Source organism: Cimex lectularius, unplaced genomic scaffold, assembly GCF_000648675.2.
Source record: "Cimex lectularius strain Harlan isolate CLEC.00 unplaced genomic scaffold, Clec_2.1 scaffold299, whole genome shotgun sequence".
Classification (NCBI taxonomy): Eukaryota; Metazoa; Arthropoda; class Insecta; order Hemiptera; family Cimicidae; genus Cimex; species Cimex lectularius.
In genome coordinates, this window is record NW_019392919.1 from 477,166 (window position 1) to 483,683 (window position 6,518).

The window sequence follows — 6,518 nt, forward strand, 5'->3', positions numbered from 1 at the left end:
AACTCCAAAAAATGAAATTGGGGGATTAATTAAGAATATATATATAAATTTTAAATAATGGATATTGCTTATGTTATTGACGTTGATAAATTGGAAGGTGTAACATGAATAAAGACCCCGACTCATAATTCGCGATTTACCGGTCAATAACAGGATCTTCCACTGGAATTGTTCAATCCTGGTTAATTTTTTGTACACTTCCTTGAGGTACTCACGAGTTAATTCCGAAAGTCTGTGAATAGACTAGGAGGTTGCAAGCACAATGGGGAAAAACGTGGGTAATGGTTCGGCCTGATTATCTTTCAGGATTATGTAGACGGGGATAATTAGGGATAGGAAAGCCAAATTGTTGAAGAATTAGACTATGTAGAAATGTTTGATGTAAGGAATGCAATGATTTTATATGTTTGTGTGATGTGATGATGATATATGTATGTTGTTGATATTGAATTTGATTTGGCGTAGCTACGACTGAGTTTACATGCTTCTGTTCTGTAATTGATACTGTTTATCCCTGTTGATGTAAACCATTCCTAAAAAGTTACGTTTGTGTTTGTTTTGTTCTGTGTGTAGTATTTTTTGATTATGAAGTCGAAATAGTGGTGGTGTTCAAAATGGTGGGTAGCCAGTGCTGTAGGTTTTGCTGGGGTTTTTTGCAATCATAGATATGTTGCTTTACTCTCTTATCCAGATATTGGGATGTAATACCGATGTAAGTTGCCTTACAATTTAAACAATTGATTTTATAAATTACGTCAGATTTGTTTGTTACTGGTGTGGGATCTTTAATTTTGGAAAAAAGTGTGTGAATTTATTTATAGTTTTTGTTTCTTCGGGTAACTTTAAAATAGCTTTCAAAAACTAGCTTCACGATCTCCAAATAATCATTGGCTGTGACACATTATAATTATTCTTCACTTATTGGAAATTGCAAAAAATAAAACTAATTTTGACAGCACAATAAGATTTTATTAGCGCATAACATGTAAAAAGTTGTGCTACGTCTATTATTTATAACCCTCCATCAGCATTAAAAGGAAATTAAAATGAATGTGTGATTACTTTTGTTTTAAAGTAGGATGGACATGGATCAATCATTTCTTCTGTTTTAACAATTCGGCATTGACTTTGTCGAGTAGATCTCTCATATTTTGATATCCGACTAACTCCCTGGCTTCATTAAATGGTGCCCACTTGAAAGCTTTATGCGTCCCATGAAGCTGAACGTTGTCGCCGTTCGTGCCTGTATACTTTCCGAGAGTGTACGTGACTCCTTTGTCATTACCGAACGCCTTATATGTCACTTTCTCCTGAAAGTTGGTGAATAATTGCACGTCGCCTCTATCAAACCCGGTTTTTTCGATCAACGCTCGGTAAACTCCGTCCAGGAATTGTTCTCCAAAGTTTCAGGTTAGTCTTGGGCGGTGACCAGTGGTTGTCGCCGTACTTTGCCTGAAGAAGAAGAAACTGCCAGTGACCAGCCTGCTGTCTCGCCACCACTAAACCGGCGGCCAAAACCAAAGCCATTTTTTCCTTCAACTAAAAAATTAAAAAGCGGTGAATAATAAAGGAATAAAATATATCAATTCAACAACATTTGAGTATTGTGTTGACCTTCGTACGAGGCGGACGTGTGTGTCTCTAGCGAGAGGATTTAACAAGCAATAACAAGTGGAGAAAACTGAAATTTTGAATTCCTTATTCATTATTTTTTTATTTCACCGATTTTCGAAGAAGGAAATTTAAAAAAAAAATTGTGCTTTTCCTCTTTTGAAAATGGAGGAAGATAGTGGAGGAAAGATAACCGTCCCACCTGACATAAATATGGTTGAAGAGAAAAAAACAGGTTGATTTTGAAACCCAAGTTCTAAAATGGAAGAATACGNATTTAATTATTACATTTAAAAATCATTAAAAACTGGCTGTGGCTAAATAGCTGATGCCAAAAAAAAAATTGTAAATAAATCCCAACTAGTTTCAATTATTTCATCAATCTGTCAAAATTGTGTACTGCTACTAAAGAAATATGAATTACACTTATCAGTAAAATAATATACGAACCTGTGTAGTTAAACGAGGGAATAATTTCTTCGACGCTCCTGTGGCGTTTTTTATACCTAGTTAGATTATAGATTAGATTATACCTAGTATATTCATTTTTTAAATCCCAATGTCCTACCAGCTGAAGCACGTGGACGTCATTGACAATATCATAAGTCTTGCATTTATATTTATATATATTTTTTTTGTATGTATAGGTAATTAAAATCTCTCCGGACGTATTCCAGACGGAAAATCATTTAGTGATAGACTAGAATTTAACTAACAATTTGATACCTGGCTTTACTTTTAATAACGCGTATTACCTCCTCTGGCCTCGGGGAGGGCCTTAAGTCTCCTAGGCATCGAGCAAATCCTATTGTTCAACAGGAGCGGTTTCAAGCTGTTCATCGTTCGTTGAATACGGCGAACGAACTCCACCACATCTTTTTATCGTGTTTCATAAGTGTTCTGTCGGATTCATGTAAGGAGAACGTTTTAGCCAATTCCTTGTAGTAACCTTACATGTGCCACATAATACGGTCGTGCATTGTCGTGCACGGTCGTGGATGTTGTCCATAATAAATGGAGCGAATGGGGCCAAAGCTTTTTGAAGAACTTTGCAGTTGTACTTTAGTGCAATGAAAGATCCGTTTAGTATGATAATAAGTTACGTACGGGCATGGACTCTGATTCCATCCCATACCATAACTGACTGTCTTTGAAAAGGCTATGACTCACGCACAGCACGTGAAGCAAACGTTCTCCACCTCTCGGTCATCAGATACCACAAACCAAACCGAGATGATGTTTTGAGAATATTCACCATTTTACTCGATGCCACTCCTGTAGTTCAGATACCTAGAGATACGAGATACGGGATACCTAGAAACTAGGCTATTCTCCCTTTCCGTAGTTCAGTAAGAGCAATAAAGCGGTCTTCCGGTGGCCCTAAACTCCTCTCGACAATCTTGAATGGCAGAACGCGGCACACCCAAGACTTGGGCTATGAAACAGACGCTGTGGCGTTGGCCAAAGCATGTGCCCAGGCGAAATCTTCTCCACATAACATCATACTTTTAAGAAAAAGAAATAAAATTAATTTTATTATTTAATTCTGGAATTAAATAATAAAATTCTCTGGAAACGACGAAAGTGAACTGATTTTCTTTATTTTTAATCGAAAGAGTGTAATAGGATTAGTAACACTCTATAAAATAAAACAAGTTATTAATGTTGTGTTTACATTTTGAGTGGGTTATTAATCTTTATACCACGTTATTATGTAAAATAAATAATTAAATACATGTCTCCGGTTGTTTTTTGTTTTTCAGTGTATAATAACCTTGAAGTACGTACACAATAAAGGCAGAATCCATATCTGTCAGCTAATTGGAATTGGGAAGAACGCTCGAATTCGTGTCCAGTATTTTTCGACCTAGTATCATAAAAAAAAGGTTTTAATTAAAATCAATGATCCTAAGTCTGTGGCTCTATAAATTTAAGAAGTTATATCTTACGTTAATAGGAATTATTCCTAAACGAACAGAACTAAATAAGAACTGTAATATGTAATAAAACAATTCTTCAAAATAGAAGTTAAAAAGGAGCGGTGATTTCATAGAACCTTGCTTGACGCCCGTTCATTTGTTTATTCTCTATTTCCAATCCAAGGGCAAATTTTCAATTATACGACACTGGCCATTCTCTCTCCCCGATGCACAATGCGGGCCCGACCATTCGGAGTGGACAAGCGGAGAGCGAGGTTGTCTCGACCCTTAGGGGCTGGGGCGCCTCTACACCAATGCTGCGCCGGTAACACTATTCCGTCGTGTGCGGAGGTGTCTCAGCTCTCATCTTGAGAATCAAAACGTCCGATAAGGCCAAAAGGCCAGGTGCGGACGCTAAAGATCCTCTTGTCTTGTTGACGATGAGTTCTCGGGACCGGAACTCGTCATTCTCTTATTTTTAAAGCCATATTTCATGTGATCGTTCCTTATTTATTGATAGTTGTCATTGTTGTCAGTGTTTAAGTGGTCTTGGTAGCAACTAGGCCTTTTTTTTGGTGGATATTTGTAAAAATAAAACCCAGTAGAACGAAACTGATTTGGAAATGTTAAATTGGAATAATGTTTGGGTATTAGAATTTCTTCGATAGCTAATTGAGTTCAAATTATGGTATTTTAAGATGTTATATTTAAACAGAACGAGCTTAGCTGTCAATCCTCTCGCTGGCTAGGTCGTTTTTATTGCGGAAGATCCATCTAGTCCCTTGGACTAGGAAAATGAAAAAAAAACTTATACAGTTCAATTGCTCGGCAGGAAACAGAACAAATTGCGGTGACAATGGGTATATAGAAAAAACAGGTCAAAAGAGCTTTTACTTAATCCAGGGATTAGTGTATATCTGAAAGGGATTTTTTCGAAGGTGGCTTACAAAGCTAGCGTCATGCAAGTTATTGAGATTGATTAATATTGATTCTCGAGAAACCTTATTATTATTATTATTCCATCACATTGATAGCGTAGGGCTATGTAGCATGTAAAAACCTTACTCGACGTCAAGCTTTTATACACTTTAAAAACGCATAAAGTGTTTATGTCAGATACTTATATAAATATTTTCCCGCAGTTTATCGTTTACTGAAAACGGATTTATGTGGGGTAGGAGAATGGGAGAAAGCGAAAGAATCTTGTTCTTTTACTATCTACCATTTCTTCTAAACGTCCATTGTTGGATGTAAAGTCCTTTTTGAAAATTAAAAAGTAAACTTATTTGTATTATAATGTGTATTGTATACAATCATTGAAAGGTGTTCCGATCTTTAAAAAACTTTCTTTTATCAGGACTTACTATTATTAGAATATCGTAAATCATACCAGGTTATTTTTTTTAATAATTACGGAAACATTTAAGTAAGTTTATTCCGTCGAAGAAAAAACTGCCCACGGCAAATCCAGATTTTTCCATAAAAATTAGTAGGGTTCACCAATTATTGACTTTAACGTAATTTTTCAAGTATTTTCACAATAAATTTTTTATTAACTAACCTATCCTTATTTTTCAAAGTTTTTCATACTCGTCCAGGTCTATTTTACAGTTATCGGTTATTATTTTTGCCAAACTAATAAAATTTTCTATTCCATTTAGTAGTTTGGCAAAACTACTAAAATTTTCTAATCTATTCGTAGGTTGAAAAATTCCAAGTTCTCCGTGGTTGAAAACCGTTATTCAACTTAGTAAATTACTAAATTCCAATGGCACGAGCGGGATTCGAACCCACGATCTTCGGCTCGATACGCCGCTGGTCTACCACTTGAGCTATCGTGACCTCTATCCACTCGGACACTAACTTCCCATCTCAACCCCACGTTTTGAATTTTCCCTCCTTTTTGCCATTTTTCAAATGTCGTGTAATCGGATTGGATTCTCGACGACAAATGAAATGGCCACGGAGAGCTTTAGTGAAGTATACTTCATTTTAAATCATTAAATTCACTAATTTCGTGGTCCGCTTGACCAATTAATATATTACAATTAATTAAGGTTTTTAGTTGAGATAAAAAAGTCAATGGCACGAGCGGGATTCGAACCCACGATCTTCGGCTAGATACGCCGCTGCTCTACCACTTGAGCTATCGTGACCTCGATCCACTCGGACACCAACTTCCCATCTCAACCCCACCTTTTGAATTTTCCCTCCTTTTTGCCATTTTTTATCTCAATTAAAATCCTTAATTAATTGTAATTAGTAAATTACATGGCGTTTTGGGCTCCTGGCCCATCATCAGCAACTAAACATAGAGAAATCTCAAGGTATAATTCCCAATCTGAAGGCACATCCATCATTAATTTCCAATTTTTTAAAATAAAATTATTTATACCGGAACTATGCGACTGATACATATATATTATTTTTCCACCCCCCTTTATTTGTTGAGGGGGATGTCGTCAACATGGTTTGAAAACTGTAATTGAAACATACGTTTTATTTTAGTCCTTTATTGGTATACCACATTATAATATGATTCTTTATATATATATATGCATATACCTTCAGTCGCTATCCGCCCTTTTCCGAGTGGGTCCCACCAATTTTAGATGGTGATAATTAGTTTTAATTGGATTTCCCTGTCAAACAAGGGTGGTCGGACCAAGGGGGGGGAACTACCTTAGCACGCCTGTCCAACTGGTAATATAAAAAATAAAATTTTCTATTTTTTGAGCCGAATATGTATGATAAGTTTTTCATCAATTGTTCACAGTAGTCAATTCAAGTAATTATCGACTAGGAAATTAAACTATTATTGACATGTGAGTACCCGTTTTCGACAGGGAAGGAACCAGTTATTGACACCGTATTGAACCATCAAACGAATTATTTTGAACAAAATACATTTATTTATATCTTTATTTATTCGTCCAAAATTATCACACAACAGGTTTGAACACTTTTGAATTTATTACAGGTACATAC